Genomic DNA, 16,141 nt, shown 5'->3' with positions numbered 1-16,141 from the left:
GTAATTATTTTATTATATATTTTCCCGTTAATTAACTAATAAATTTTTTAATTATGATTTATAAATGTATTCATAAGCATTGGTTCAGCAACAGGGAAATAACTTAGTATGGTTATGTACCATTTGCCTTAAAATGTTACCATCTAGTTGTAATTAAAACAATTTCTGTAACTACGCTGCAATATTCTGATTCGTTTAAAAAAAACCTACAACTAATAGAGCGAGAAAAAGAATTAATAAATAATTAATAACGCATTTCTTTAGCTTTGCAATTTTAAGACATACATGTTCAGAGTTCGTAAAGACGTAGGCGACGTGTCATGTGTAGGTACAAGATGACATCTCGTCAACATCACCACCTTGTGTCGTCGGCGAGACAGCCACATTCAGCACTGGCGTAGCGCGTAGCTCACGCTACGTCTGTTCGACCTTCACTTCGACCTGCACTTCGCCTCACACTATACGTTTAAAAACTCAGCTAGCTAACATAAGATAAAACATGGCTACAGGAACTGAATATCATGTAACACAATTACGTGTAAATTTATGCAGAAGCACGAATTTGCTGACACAGGTCGTTTATCAATCTATCTGTTCTCTCTTGAGACTGGAAGGAGACCGAACAAGTCTTCTTGTGATCGTATGAATACGATTTGGAATGAAATATTTTCAAGTTAAAATTTTTTGATCCAAGACTTAGCTATTAAAGAAACTTCATTTGCATAACGAAATAATACGACACTTATGACTAAAAATCACTTACCTGTAGGTAGGAGGTAGTAACTCGTTATAGACGATCGCAGGAATGCAGGAAGTAGTTACCTCGATGACGTCTACCATCAGACTGAGAGCTGATGATTTTTGTTTCCTAGCCTAGTTTAATACTTTTACGATTTATTGCGGGTTCGTACAGGATAGCCCAATTAAAGATTTTTATCACACACAGTTTTATTCATTGCCACTATTTACATTACAAGGTAATAATCTAAAAATGCCAATTAATCAATTGTCTCAAAAAAAATGTTGCTTCCTCCAGTCACTCGTTTCTCACAATCCACACGCCTCGCTGGGCCGCACCTCTGGCGCAACTCTCGCCGCAGCACCCCTCGTGGTCCTCTGTCGCAGGACTCCGTCGCCGCACTCCGCCGCTGCCGTCGCACTTCCCCTTCGCCGAGATCCCACTCGACACCTCGCTCGGAACTTCGCTTGTAACTCCGCCGCGCCCGCGACACTATAACCCGGAACTGAACTCTTCACCCTGGATCCTTCGTCCAGGGACTTCGCCACTCTGCCGCACCCGCGGCACTATCGCCCCGGAAGCTCCGCTGCGGGAAGGCTCGCGCCTGATCTCTCTCTCTCAACTCTGACTGACTGATCCCTGCCCTAGCGTCCTCGGGCATATATATAGGCCCCGGCGCAATTCCAGAACTCACTAGAGCGGCCGGGGCCAGTCGCGTCATTCCGAGCCGTCCCGACGGCAGAAATCTCTCGAAAACACGTGTCGATGGCTCGCGTAAATCCACAGCTGTCAGGTTTCAGTTACGTGTCAAAAGCAGGGCGCCGCGCGGGGAGTGGTGGGAAGGAGGGGGGAAAGCGACAATCCTTGTTATCTTCCAGGCGCGCGGGCCGCATATCATGTTGCGGCAGTTACCAGCCAGCTCTGCACCTGCACGTGCCCCGGCCTTGTTCACGTTAGTAACATTACTAAGTGTGTCTAGGACGGGTCTAGGTAGGGAAAACCTAAAGTGCGTCATAGGCCGAAGCCTATAATGCAGTGTTTAGCCATGCACCATATGTTAGGAGAGGATTGGCCAGCCTTGGTAGCGATTGATGCCATCACTAACTCCCCTCACTCTTAACTCTAGACTTTAATTGGATAAGTTGGGCCCAGGTAAGACCTCCATAAACACAGGGAAAACCCCGGCACAGTCATGCGGGGTGCAAAGGCATGCATTAAGCAAGCTGGTTGGTTACAGGAAACAGAGGACGGTTCAGGAAGAAGAGCAGCGTGTGACCAAACGTGCAGGGAAGCGAGAAGACATCCATCAGCCATCGGTGAAGGTACCACGTTTCAGAGTTGCTACAATCCTTCTTCGGGTTGCAGGAATTGAACAAATAGTTGTTTTAATGTAACATTAAGTGAAAATTTTTAGAACATGTTTCTGAGTTCGTTGCGAATACTGGTTGCCATTCCAAAGTTCTGAGCGACACCAAAACTGTCGAGCTCTAAAACGACTAGTTCTCTAAGACTACGGGACAGAGAACAAAGGGGAGAGCAGTGTTTGACAGAAGCTTGTTGAACGTGATGATAGTTAGCCTTTCTTGAATTGTAATCTCCTAGATCTGATCCTTGTTGAGGGTATTCTATGGATTTTAAAATTTCCATGTCTGTAATTCTTGAATGTATAATTTATATTTAATCTACTTGGTTTTCATTTCGATGGCTGAAAGGGGCTCATCTTATGTTTCAGTTCTATGATATCAGCCTGATCCTTGGCTTCAATATTGTTATCAAAAAAGTTATTTATTTCTTTCAAATATATATTCTTTTCTTTTTTCTAAACATATCTTTTTTTTATTCGGACATCATGCTTAGATTCTGCATTTTGAATTTTTTTATCTCGTACCATCCTGTTATCCAACTGTTTTCTTTCTTAACCCATCTCATATCTTCTCTTCTTATATCTTCTGTTATATTCTTTCCTTGCATCTTCTGCATTTTGCCAGAGAGCATCATATTCTTTAGCATTATTCTATCTTGTTATCTCCCTACCCCATTTAGCTTATTCTCAGAGTTGTTGATAGCTTCTGAAGCCATTGTTGCTCGGGCATGTTGTATGTATGCCTTGCTGCTCGGTGGCTAGCAAACCTCGCGCGGCGCGCAGGGAAGCGGTCTCCTGGTGAAGGATTACGAGACGTGTTTGGTGCATTTCGCGACTCTTTGGAGCTAGGCACTATTCATTTTGGGACGAATGTGACGTAGTGAAGTAAAAAAAAATGTCGCAGTGGGAGAAGAATGAGCGAAACGCAGGTGGAAATAAACTGGACTCAATCGGAAATACGGAAAATAGTCGGCGCTAACGATTGGCGAAGAAAGTTGAGGGAGGAACGCCGTGCAGTGAGTGGTGTTAATCTTGAACGATCTCCGAATGAGTAGTGCCGATATCTTGGCGTAAATATTTTTCCTTGCCTACATAAAACAAATTGTATTTTGTAGGGCGGGTTAGATAGGTCCCTAGGTGCGTCGCAGCCCGAAGCCAGTACGCCTAGTCCTGCTGGGCATTAGCCACTGAGGAAAAGGGCTTTGTCTGGGGAATGGCCAGTCACGTAGTGATTGATGCCATGACTAACCCCCCTTTCTTAAATAAAGATTCAAACTACGTTAATATGGGCCCAGTTTAGACCGGCATAGTCACAAGGAAAACCCTAAGCGCAGACACGTGGGCTGCATTGGGCCTGCATTAATATGTACCATAATACAGAAGACAGAGGATGGTCTGGATGAACTGGTTTTTGGGGGCAAGAAAGAGTCTACCATGCGGAGATTGAACACTTAGACACGATGTCTACTTTCATACTTTATCCAGTGCTGGCTTTGTTTTACCAGTGATGCAAGCACCCCTGGTGGTGAGTGGCTAAACCCACCACCCACTCAGCTGCCAGTCAGCGACTGAAAGCTATGAAGGAGGATAAAATAATAAGCAGACTTAGAAACTAGGCACTTGATTAGTACATTTTGACCCTATGCAATACACCAAGCAGAAGCCACATCTTCGGTGCATCGATTCCTGGGGGGGGGTCGCTGGTGTGATTGTGTTACGGGTTGTATTGCGGGAAAGTAACATACTCCGATGGACGAAAACTTCAGATGAATGCACTAGTACCGTTAACGGGAAAACCTCACGTTTGTAGTCGCAATTACTACCTACGTGTTTTTTCTTTCAAATCTTTTCATTTGGGGAAGGAATCGCTCGTGGCCTGTTAAAATAATAATTTCTCAAGCCCATCTTGGTGCTAGCTACAATTGGAGGGGGGGGGGGGGGCTCTTCCTATACTACAAGGTACTTCTAACTATGTTTCCCTGGGTTCAGGTTCGGTGGGAGGTTTGGCTGACCAACGCTTTGGTTCCGACCCTAAGTCCCTGGTTGTAGCATACCCTTGGGAACCACCAGTCACCTAGAGAACTAGTGACGACTAGCTCCGTCAGCTAGGACATGCTCCAAGTATTGGCGCTCGGATCGTCCCATGGCAATCCAAAGTGAGAGAGCGCTTGTGAGTGGTTCTCCGCCCGCTAAGATCGCACCAATGGCAGCGAGGGATCGTGTATCGCCTTGGCTGGGAGGGTCAGGCCGCTCAGAGAAGCCCTCAGCCATGTAGGCTCGGCTAGCTCAACTCTCCCCAGACATTGAGCATGGCACTCGCGGACATGACCTCGAGGCCCAAGGCTGGCCGAAGGTGGCTGTGCACACACCGTGCGGCTGGCGAGTCCATCTCGCGGGCTCCGCTGAAGTCTCCAAGTGAACCTCGCTGACTGACCTTGTCGCGATGGACCCGGTTATACAACACATCCCGCCGCGATGTAAACAACACCTATCAAAAGGCCAATGGCGAGATCGTAAATGTCGCAATTCGATATAGTTCGCGATTGCACGCGCCCGGTTTAGAGTCCGCTTTCCTTTCCAGTTGACAACAGCTGTAACGCGCGGAAATCACATCAGTGGTACCGCGGTGTTGTTAGGATACAAGCGACCAATCAAAGTTCTGCTTGGGCCCTGACGTCATACATTTGTCGCGTTTACATCGCGAACAGTGTCAAATTGAATATTCTTGATAGATACATTTTAAATGGACATAATGTATGGAAATTGAACTGCAAACCAATATTTTACGTAACTGATTACTCTCATAATTAATTTTATTTAAACTATAAATGGTAAAATCGTTCACAGATCTGTTATATAATAATTTTGACATTATTTTATAACCTGAATGCTTCAAACCAATAAACCGCAATATCTTACATTTTTTTAAAATAAATTTTATATTTTTTGTAGGAACCTAAAATTTTTCCATGATTTCCAGAAGAAAAATAATACGATTTTAGTTTCAGTTGCAGGAATTGTGTGAAGAATTCACACTAAAATTTGACAATTACAAACAAAATGTTATATTTTAGTGAAGGTCAAGGAATAAGATGAATTTATCTTGAGTCAATAACTGATTTCAAAGTGAAATAATATCTGCACTTCATAAACCAGCTTCCGGTCCAAAATTGGCATTAATATACACTTTATGTAAATTTATAAAATAAGAAGTTAAATCAAGAATATCATTATCCCCCATAGCGTCATTATGATTATACATTATAGTTTCATGCATGATGATATTAATACAATAAATTATCACAACAATCAATCATAAACACTAAAATAAATTTTCCACATATGAGACAGTCCAAAATAGTTAACAATCAAAAATGACTCTTTTTATTTCTTTATCAACTCACAAGAACCTGAAACAATTTACTAAGCGTTCAAATAAATGTAGTATGATAATTTAAAAAAAATGTTCGGTCATACTTTTGCACGGGTATTTGCGTTGTAGCGCGAACTATACTTTCCGTCCAACCCCGGTCGTTCGAAACTCACAAACATATATTTTTATTATATAAGAGTTTCTTGTGCATATTTTGTCAAAAATGTTTTTCAAATAATAATATCATTAGAACTTTTAAGACCTAACAACAGATCAAAAACTTCAATCTATCAGCAAATTTAAACAATGCAAAACTATACATTAATTGTTTTCTCGGATACGAAGAACCTGGAACTATCTCTAAATCATTTTAAAAAAACTGATTTTATAAATAAGTGGAGTCCCACTACTCCAAGCCCACTACTCGAAGCCCTGCTGATCTGAAAATTCTATTGAGTTTCTGGTTAAAATAAATAAAAACATTAAATGGTTTTGTATTTAAAAAGTAATTTTTGATATTTTTGACACATTCATCAACATGTATAGTGATTTTTTGCTTTTAAAAGTGTTATAGGCTATGTTACGTGATAACTTAAAGCTTATGGAAATGGATATTACTACATACTTTGCATTATAGCAATTATTCGGCTAATCTGAAAGTATGGTAATCAGACCAGGTCTCGGTCCCAATTAGATCGAATGAGCCTAACTCCACTATTTAATTTGAACTTGTTACATTACCGATTCATATGCACTTATCATTGAGTTATTTTACAGAAATGTATTAATAGGAACTAATATTAGTATAGTCAAAATAAAAAACCAAGCATTTAATAGTTTTAACAAAAGTAATTCATAAAATTATACCCCGATCAGAAAATTCTTAACTAATGATAATTGTAGTTTAAATTTCTTTAATTATTATTGAGTTAAAACACGTTTTCCTATTATATAAAATAATTATTTTAACTATTTATTGACGAATTTTATTTAATTATTTTAAAGGTTAACATTATACAGCATGAACCTGTTGACTCACTAGCTATACTGAACTATTAAAACATTATTTATCTGATTGTTACGAACTAAAGAATTTTAGATTCATGTAAAAGGTTTTTTTTAAGAAGGAAAATATGAATGCTTAAATAATAGCTTTCAATTCATGGGCTGTAAAGTATAATTAAAATATTTTTTGTTAACAAATACTATTCTAAATCTTACAATCACAGAGAGTGAAATATAATTAATTACTTATAAGAACAGAAAACGGAGAAACTATATCGAGCCACTTTAAATACTGGTGTCGCGGAAGGTGGTTCATTTGTTATAAATATATAACTTATCTATAGTAATATTATAAAGCTGAAGAGTTTGTTTGTTTGTTTGAACGCGCTAATCTCAGGAACCACTGGTCCGATTTGAAAAATTATTTCAGTGTTGGATAGTACATTTATCGAGGAAGGATATAGGCTATATTATATTATCAATAACGTTAGGGATCCTTACTAAAAGTCCAATTTAGAATCAAATGCGTTGGAGGGGGTTAGATACAACATGCAGTACACGTACGAAGTGTGTGTTGACAATGCTGCAGGCGCTAGAAGTTTATTTCCTATTGTCTATTAACATTGTTGCCACGCACTAGATGCCTTATCATTCTTAATTTTCCCATACAAGTAAAAACCACCCGTGTGATATTAACAACGAAGCAATCAGTACCCTCATAAGAGTTCAATTAGTATTTAAATACTTTTTATCACTTTAAATCGCAAACGTAAACTATTGTTTTTTTCCTCTCTCTGTGTTTAATTTGTTTTTATTGCCCTTTTTTTCAAGTATATATATTTTACAGACTTGAAACTTCACAGTAATAATCCTTATGTTATGCGGGATGACATTTTCCGAAAATTAGATCCCATGGGTGGTTAAAACCAGGCAACAGTGGGTACTTTGTCTGCATGAGAACAGGATTTTGCATTGTTCATGCCTTCTGCGTCTCCATGGCAACGGGCATCGCGCGGCAGTGGCGTACCCACAAGGAGGGGCATGTATAATGAGCGGCGGAAGAGTGATCTGCCTGTAGACTGCCGTAGCGAAGTACGGGTACATCAGTTGTACGTTGCGTGCACGAGTCGGGAAACCATCGGTGCTATTCATTTTCTCTCCGGTACATTATACAGCATTGTAATAAATTTTCACTGAATTTTTTTTTAATTTACCATTACTGTAAATGGGAGATGTGGCTTAATTTTTTTCCATTAGTATAGCCGTGCGAAGCCGGGTCGGGCAGCTAGTGTTATATATAAAACTAATGATATATAGTTATATAACTAATAAACCTATCTTCTGCGACACCAACATTTCTAGTTTTTTTTAAAAATCCAATTTTTCCGTTTATGTTCCTCTTAGTAAAGAATTTTGTCTTATTATAAAAGTATTTGTTAGCTCAATTCTATTTTTAATTATTATTTACGCACCATGACTTGAAAGCTAGGATTTATGTGTTTAGCTTTATCTTTATTAAAATATGTTGATGAAAGCTTAACGAGATTTTAAAATTCTTTAATTGTATATAGATACACATACGTGTAAAGCTTTCAGCTTTTGCGTATTTCTGATTAGAGTCAAGGCGGTCGTAAAAGAACAGGAATGAGAAGCTGTGGCCGCTTTTCTACTTGCAGAGTTCTGATGACGTCGGCGAGCAGTGAAAGCAACCGGAGTTGTCATGTGAGGCCATCTTGTCTGCCAGGTGCTCTTTCCCCTCGAGAGAGGTTCCAGTGGTTTCAGTCTGCACTCACTGTGGGTTTGTCAGCAGCTTTATTCACTGCGCCCGTCACGAAGCAGCAAACCTGTTCATGGCCTCAAGTGGTGTCACGAGTAATGCGATTCTAGTTCATTTATTTCTTTGTGTGTTTCGCCATGCATGCGGTACAGAGAAATGTCCGCTGAACATGCATTATTCTGAGCTGCTCTGAGTCCAGCTGTGAGGTACTGGCTCACACCAGTGGTGCCAACCTCCGTAGCGCAGTCAACTGAGGTTCGAGTCGTGGATAAGGCATGGCTGTGAAACTTATTTATTACATATGCCAATGTCATTCAAACTGTCCAATCAAAACAAATGAATATCATTAAGAAATTCTTAAGGTTAGAAAGTTTGATCTATGGTATTAAAAATTACCGACGAACCTAACAATTCAAGTGTCCCGGGTTTTATTCCTGGCTGTGGGAGGTTTTCACTTGTGGAAAATGGCTTCCCCAGGTTAAGACTTGCCCTCTTCGCTGCGGAAGGCACCGGGGAACCACTGCAGGTTCTCTCCGCCACGACCCTCAGGTGCGCCGCTACTTCCACTGCGTGGCTTCACTGGTGACCTTGCTCAGACACGAGTAGCAACCACTTATCAAATATATACAGGGTGCGTCTGAACTCGACCGACAAACTTGAGCTGAAATAAGTTTGAAACATGAACACGACTAACGGACAAAAGTGCTTCTGAAGGCTGGCCCACGCCTTGAAGATGCAGCTAAACCAGTTGTTTATTGAAAATAAATCAAGAAATATTTATGATTGGAACGCCAAGTATCTGGATAGTGTTTAATTGAACAAAGTTATAAAAAACTGCAAATATTTTCGCTTAAATAAAATTATTAAATTGAAATAATTAAGGGCAACGCCCTTATTTGCCATAAATTCTTGTGATGCGGTAGTATCATTTGGTTTTTAAAGGGAGATTAGTTACATGCATATCAAATGTAACGAAAAAGTCACCTATTTGTATTATTAACGTTTACATTACCTTTTTCGAGAAAGAACTAGTATAAAATTAAGAAGGAAATACTAAAACGCCTAATAGGCGTGCAACACTCACAACACCCGGTGTGAAACAGCTGTCTGAACTCATGGGCACTGTTTATTAAGTAACGGAAAAGTCAGTGAAGGTGTTTTGAAAATTATTTGACCTAATGATTGAACAAACACAACTGCAACACTCACAACAACGTTGCTTAAAACACATGAACGTGAATGCTGAACAATCCTTACATGCATCAAATACAAGGTAAAATATGTGCTTGCACTTTTATTTGTGAGGAAATATATTCTCACATAACATAATTTAATAATAAAAGACATTTTACTTTAGGTACCACAATTCACTAAATAAAGTACCTAAAATCTGAAGATCGGGTTTAACTATGGTATCGGCAGCACGTTCAACAAGTGCCCGCACTTACGTTGACATAAACGTGTTCCAGCGATTGTCTCTTGCGGCACGGTGACTCACAGACTCACATTTTACATGCCAAATTCTGTGAACTGTGGTAAGGAAAGTAAAACGTTCTTTAATCATCAAGTTATATTTTATTAGAATATATTTCCTTACAAAAAAGGTGAGCACATTTCTTTCTCTTGTGGTGTTCGATGACATGTATGGTTTGTTCTGCATTCACGTTTATGTGATTTAAGTTACGTCTGCAGCGGTGCTTGTTTGATTGTAAGCTCAATGTTTTCTTCAAAGTGCCTTCAGTAGCGTGACATCAATAACAACCATTGCCCCGACTTTCAGTGGCGTGACATCAATAACAACCAGTGCCCCGGCTTTCAGTGGCGTGACATCAATAACAACCAGTGCCCCGACTTTCAGTCGCGTGACATCAATAACAACCAGTGCCCCGGCTTTCAGTCGCGTGACATCAATAACAACCAGTGCCCCGGCTTTCAGTGGCGTGACATCAATAACAACCAGTGCCCCGACTTTCAGTCGCGTGACATCAATAACAACCAGTGCCCCGGCTTTCAGTGGCGTGACATCAATAACAACCAGTGCCCTGACTTTCAGTGGCATGACATCAATAACAACCATTGCCCCGGCTTTCAGTGGCGTGACATCAATAACAACCAGTGCCCCGACTTTCAGTCGCGTGACATCAATAACAACCAGTGCCCCGGCTTTCAGTGGCGTGACATCAATAACAACCATTGCCCCGGCTTTCAGTGGCGTGACATCAATAACAACCAGTGCCCTGACTTTCAGTGGCATGACATCAATAACAACCATTGCCCCGGCTTTCAGTGGCGTGACATCAATAACAACCAGTGCCCCGACTTTCAGTCGCGTGACATCAATAACAACCATTGCCCCGGCTTTCAGTGGCGTGACATCAATAACAACCAGTGCCCTGACTTTCAGTGGCATGACATCAATAACAACCAGTGCCCCGGCTTTCAGTGGCGTGACATCAATAACAACCAGTGCCCCGACTTTCAGTGGCGTGACATCAATAACAACCATTGCCCCGGCTTTCAGTGGCGTGACATCAATAACAACCAGTGCCCCGACTTTCAGTCGCGTGACATCAATAACAACCATTGCCCCGGCTTTCAGTGGCGTGACATCAATAACAACCAGTGCCCTGACTTTCAGTGGCATGACATCAATAACAACCAGTGCCCCGGCTTTCAGTGGCGTGACATCAATAACAACCAGTGCCCCGGCTTTCAGTGGCGTGACATCAATAACAACCATTGCCCCGGCTTTCAGTGGCGTGACATCAATAACAACCAGTGCCCTGACTTTCAGTGGCATGACATCAATAACAACCAGTGCCCCGGCTTTCAGTGGCGTGACATCAATAACAACCAGTGCCCCGACTTTCAGTCGCGTGACATCAATAACAACCAGTGCCCCGGCTTTCAGTGGCGTGACATCAATAACAACCATTGCCCCGGCTTTCAGTGGCGTGACATCAATAACAACCAGTGCCCTGACTTTCAGTGGCATGACATCAATAACAACCATTGCCCCGGCTTTCAGTGGCGTGACATCAATAACAACCAGTGCCCCGGCTTTCAGTACTGCGACATCAATAACAACCAGTGCCCCGGCTTTCAGTCGCGTGACATCAATAACAACCAGTGCCCCGGCTTTCAGTAGCGTGACATCAATAACAACCAATAACGACAGTGTTGACGATGCCACAGGGTGGTAAAACGTCACCTATCCTATGCTTTTTTATCGTTTGTTGAATTTTGGTGTATCTTACTTACATATAGGAAATATTGGCTACAAAAATTTGAATATAATTTCAACCATTTTTGTTGTATTTATATGTCACAAAAATAAATCGTAATTGGAATACAACTGAATCAAAACTGGTGAATGTCTGGCTTGGTATTTCAATTTTTAAGTAAATCGTCACATTCCTAATTATAATGCTTTTTTAAGGAAAATATAACAAACTAGTTAGTTGTAAGGCGTCCGTTTGATAATGATGAATATAACAAAAATACTTAAATTTAATGCAGACAAATATTTATTAAAAATTTAATTTCTTTTAATATTGTGCAGATGAAAATTATTTCTAATATGTATGAACTGATAAATATATATTTGAAAAAAAAATGTTTTTAACTATGAACCCGTAGAAAAATTACATTGCGTGTTAATTGTCTCTGGTCATTCATAATCTTCCTTGCCGTGGATTCGATTCAATATACACCAGCATGGCAACCATATTGGTAGTGCGATTCGTATTATTACGATTTATATGCGGAGAACTACTGGGCTCTTAGGGGATTGTCCCATTAAGTTTTATTACAGTTTTATTTATTACTCATTTTTTCATTACTAATAAACAATTGTACTTAAACATGTCTTATCACCAGTCACTAGTACTTAAAAATGTTTATTCGCAAGTCATTCAATGTCTGTCAAGTTCCGCAGTTCGCACTCCGCACTGGAGCTGGGCTCGACAGTACCTCGCGCCTGTCCGCACACGCAGTCTCGCGCCACTCAGTTGCACTCTCACGTCGCGCCACTCTCGAGGGGGTCTCTCACCCTCTTCGCCGATGTCGCACTTCCCTTCACTCGCGGAACTCTCCGAACTCTCGGCATTGTCGCAGGACTCTCGCGGAGGCCGGCGTCACAGCTTAAATACCTGTGGTGCCCTTCTGGAACCGATGAGAGCGGCTGTGACGTGTCGCGTCATCCCGAGCCGACGCAATGCCCGAAACATCAAGAATGGCGACGCTTATTCACGCCACTCCACACGGCAGCTTTTGTAAGACAGGAATTCCCAGGCCGATAAGGTGATAATAGACCGAGGCAGGAAGATGTGCGTGGAGCGGAGGGAGAAGGGGGTAGCGGCCAGGCACACATGGCATGCCTTAAGTCAGTGGACAACGCGTGACGTCAGTGGCCGTGCGTGGCCGCCAGCCAGCTCCAAACCTGGCGCGCATCGCGGTCTTGTCTCTTGCGTTCGTAACACTATGAAGGCGCTCAATTCAATATATGTAGTTCGCAACAAAATTAGGATGTGCTTTAACGTCTATTCGCAATAAATTTAATCCTATAATTTGTGCTGGAGCTCAACTACTTGAATTATATCAAACAGATCTACGCGGCCAAAACTTGGCAAACTAAGCCACGGCTCGCTACTTCATCACTGAAAAATGCTCAGTCTATCGGCCTCGTTAAAATATGACGCTATGCCCCCATGCATGTTATCTTCACACCACGGACTCGGCAGCGATGCTTGGAGGAACAGGACAGCAAAGATCAGTGTAAATGTTACACTGTAAGCGCATGAAAACAGAATTCATACAGCGTTATAGAGTCAGTCAGTGAGTCAGTAATTCAGTGGTGAACGTATTATGTTTATTATTATATTGAAATACCATTTCTGTTTTATTAACTGGCTAAGAATCTTGCAGTTATTTTATTACTCGTGCTGACTTTTGGGGTTCAATGATTTTAGACCCAAACACTATTCAAGAAGTAAACATTGGGCGAATAAGTGGAGCAGGTTGAGTTTTGGCATCTGATATCACAATTAAGTAGCGTCGCTGGTTGAACGGTAGCACACGAGACTGTGTTAAAATAATTAGTTCGTTAACATAACAGGGAAAAATTTTCTAAACTGTATGGCAGGAACATATAAATAAGATAGCATTTATAACGTATTGGAATTGGACCGAAACCTGTTATTACGTAATTAAGTAGAGCGGTGTTTCAGTCATTATTATTTTCTTTTGCTCTTTCTTCGTGAAAAAACATTTCCATTACTATATACAGCAATTAATTACGTAGTGACGTCTTCAAAGGAACGTAGGAAGTGTAAAATAAATTTCTTAAGTATTTTTATGAATGTTTTTGTTTTACTTTAAAATATGTGCAGTGGTTACGGGCGTTATTGGATCAATGGCAAGACAAATCTCCGGTTCAAATTCTGGTTGACCCATACTCAAACATCCTCTTAAACATGTGTTGTAACTGGCGTTAGTGACAGGCGGTGGGTTTTGTGGGAGTGCTCCCTGTGTCTTAGGTCCTGTCATTCCACCTGTGCTCCATTCTAACCTTACCTCCCCTCACGCAACAAACAGCAGTTCCTTAACTCTTTCGTCATCTTTCCCTTGTGCACTGTAAAGTATTCTTTAAATTTCATGCGAGTACAAAAGTTGAGTTATTGGACATTTTGGCATAAGAGATAACACATCAGCAACTGCAGATGTGTAATTTCACTGAAATAGGCTCGGACTCTGTTGCCGCATACATCTTCTAACTATACATTTCTGCAGTGTAGGATTACCCACCAAACCAGCGGCGCGTGTGTGAAGCACTAGAGTCACAGAGAAGAGAGTGCCGGGTCGAATCCCGGTCCCTCGCGGCTGGTGTCAGTATTCCTCGGTGTCCAGCCGAGACCGCTGCAGGCAGATCTTCACGCTAGACAGATCTTCACGATGGACCATGAACGCCCTGACTTGTAATGCATGAGTCCATCTCTCATGGCCTCGTCAGCTACGTGACAATAAACCAAACACCTGCCTACTATCTTGTAGACGTACGTACTTTTTGAATAACTTCACCTCTCTTGATTACACACTTTGAATGAAATGGATTAAGGGAAATATTTTACCAGTAATATACTTGTCCCGTAGAAATTCTTCTGGTCATTCGCCTGTAGTTTATGGTTGAAGTCTCCCTGCGCAGGTTTTATTTTAATTGTTTTTCACAAAGTGAAATTGCTTCTTATTATACTCAATTAAATGTAAAACTCCATAACCAGACACGACCCAACATTACCATACTCTCCACAAACGTGTCCTGGGTTGCAAACCAGAACGCCCACCGTATTTAAAGTCAACATCATTAGTAGTATATAATAGGGGCGCCGGGCGCACGGCTTCTGGCTGTGGTGCCGGTGCCGGTGTCCGCCATCTTGGATTGTGACGTCACGGCGGCCATCTTGGATGGATGTGACCTTGACCTTTGACCTTGACCTTGAATTTGATCCTCAAATATCGCCAAAATCCGCCAAAATTGGGCAAAATTTGCCCAAAATTCCTCAAAATTCGCCAAAATTTCCATTTCTGTGGAAAAAAGTTCCACCAAAAAATCTCGAAAAATTCCACAAATTAAAAATTTCTCTTTTCGAGGGAAAAATTTCCCGTTTCGAGGGAAAAATTCCCGTTTTTAGTCCTTAAAAATCCCAGCGGCTGAAAATTCCTAAAACTGGCTTAAGCATCCTTAACTCAAGCCAACATTAAGCCATTTATAGGATTATGACGTCACCGTTGCAATTTCCGTTACGGCCGCCATCTTTAACTTTTTTATTTATTATCCGATTTTAATGAAATTTTTTTTAAAATATATAAAAAAATTTAAATAATAAAATTTTAATAATTATTTATAAAAAATTGTACTTTTACGACACGGAGCTCGGAGTCCTCGGTTCGAACCCGACGAGTGCAAAAAAATAAAAATGGCGACCGATCCTTCCTCAATGGTGGGTGCTGGCAGACTGTCTCCCACCACTTTTTATCGTCACCTAGTATGACGTCATGTCCGCCATCTTGTCTTCGATGCTGGAAGCCATCATCATTGTATCGTCGGCGAGAGTGCGCTGACGTCATGTTAGTTGAATTCTTACCCGCTAGAGTGCAGTAATCATTTATTATTGCTGTGACACCCGCCATCTTGAAATTTGGCCGCCATCTTGGAAATCCGTAATTATTTAGCTAGAAATTCGGGAAAAGTTCCAAAATTCATTAAATAAATCACTCATTAACTTACATATTGATTCGATGGATTCCTGTCCTCGGTTCAATACCCGATCGATGCAATAATGTTTAATTTGATGTAAAAAAATAATAATTTCATTATTCCATGTTCAACATTCTTAAAGAGACATTAAAACCTTTACTGTCATCATCATCCTATAAGCCACCAACACCAACATATCGGTAATTCATAATTGTAATGCTAGAGATTCGGGAAAAAGTTCAGATATCATTAAATAAATTTCCAATCAATGTACTGATTAATTAGATCAACTTAGGTCCTTGGTACGATTCTGGACGATGAAAAAATATCAATTTAACATAATAGTAACAGGTTCGAGGAATTAAACACCACAAGTTCTTTCACAAACATAATATTTATTACATAATTTCTATTCTACTACAGGATCACTTACGAAAGCCAGCAAATTTACAATCATTTAGTTCCGCAGCGGTGTGAAATGACTAATTCTTAGCTCCAATCGGTTTATACTAGACAGAGTCCAGCCAGAACCTTTACAGACATAGTCCACCTCTTCTTGACAGAGTTTCTGGATACCATTTTTAACAGTTTGCTTCACATCGTTAGAACTGTAAATTACTGCAGCCGAT

The 16,141-nt window shown here is 40.8% G+C and overlaps 1 protein-coding gene across 1 annotated transcript in view; it reads left to right on the top strand.

The window, feature by feature from the left end:
- LOC134529017 (facilitated trehalose transporter Tret1-2 homolog) overlaps positions 1 to 16,141 on the top strand; it is an 82,070-nt gene that overhangs the window by 27,705 nt on the left and 38,224 nt on the right. The window lies entirely within an intron of this gene.

Source organism: Bacillus rossius, chromosome 2 (assembly GCF_032445375.1).
Source record: "Bacillus rossius redtenbacheri isolate Brsri chromosome 2, Brsri_v3, whole genome shotgun sequence".
Classification (NCBI taxonomy): Eukaryota; Metazoa; Arthropoda; class Insecta; order Phasmatodea; family Bacillidae; genus Bacillus; species Bacillus rossius.
The sequence above is the reverse complement of the archived record's forward strand: the minus strand, read 5'-3'. Positions and strand labels throughout refer to the sequence as shown.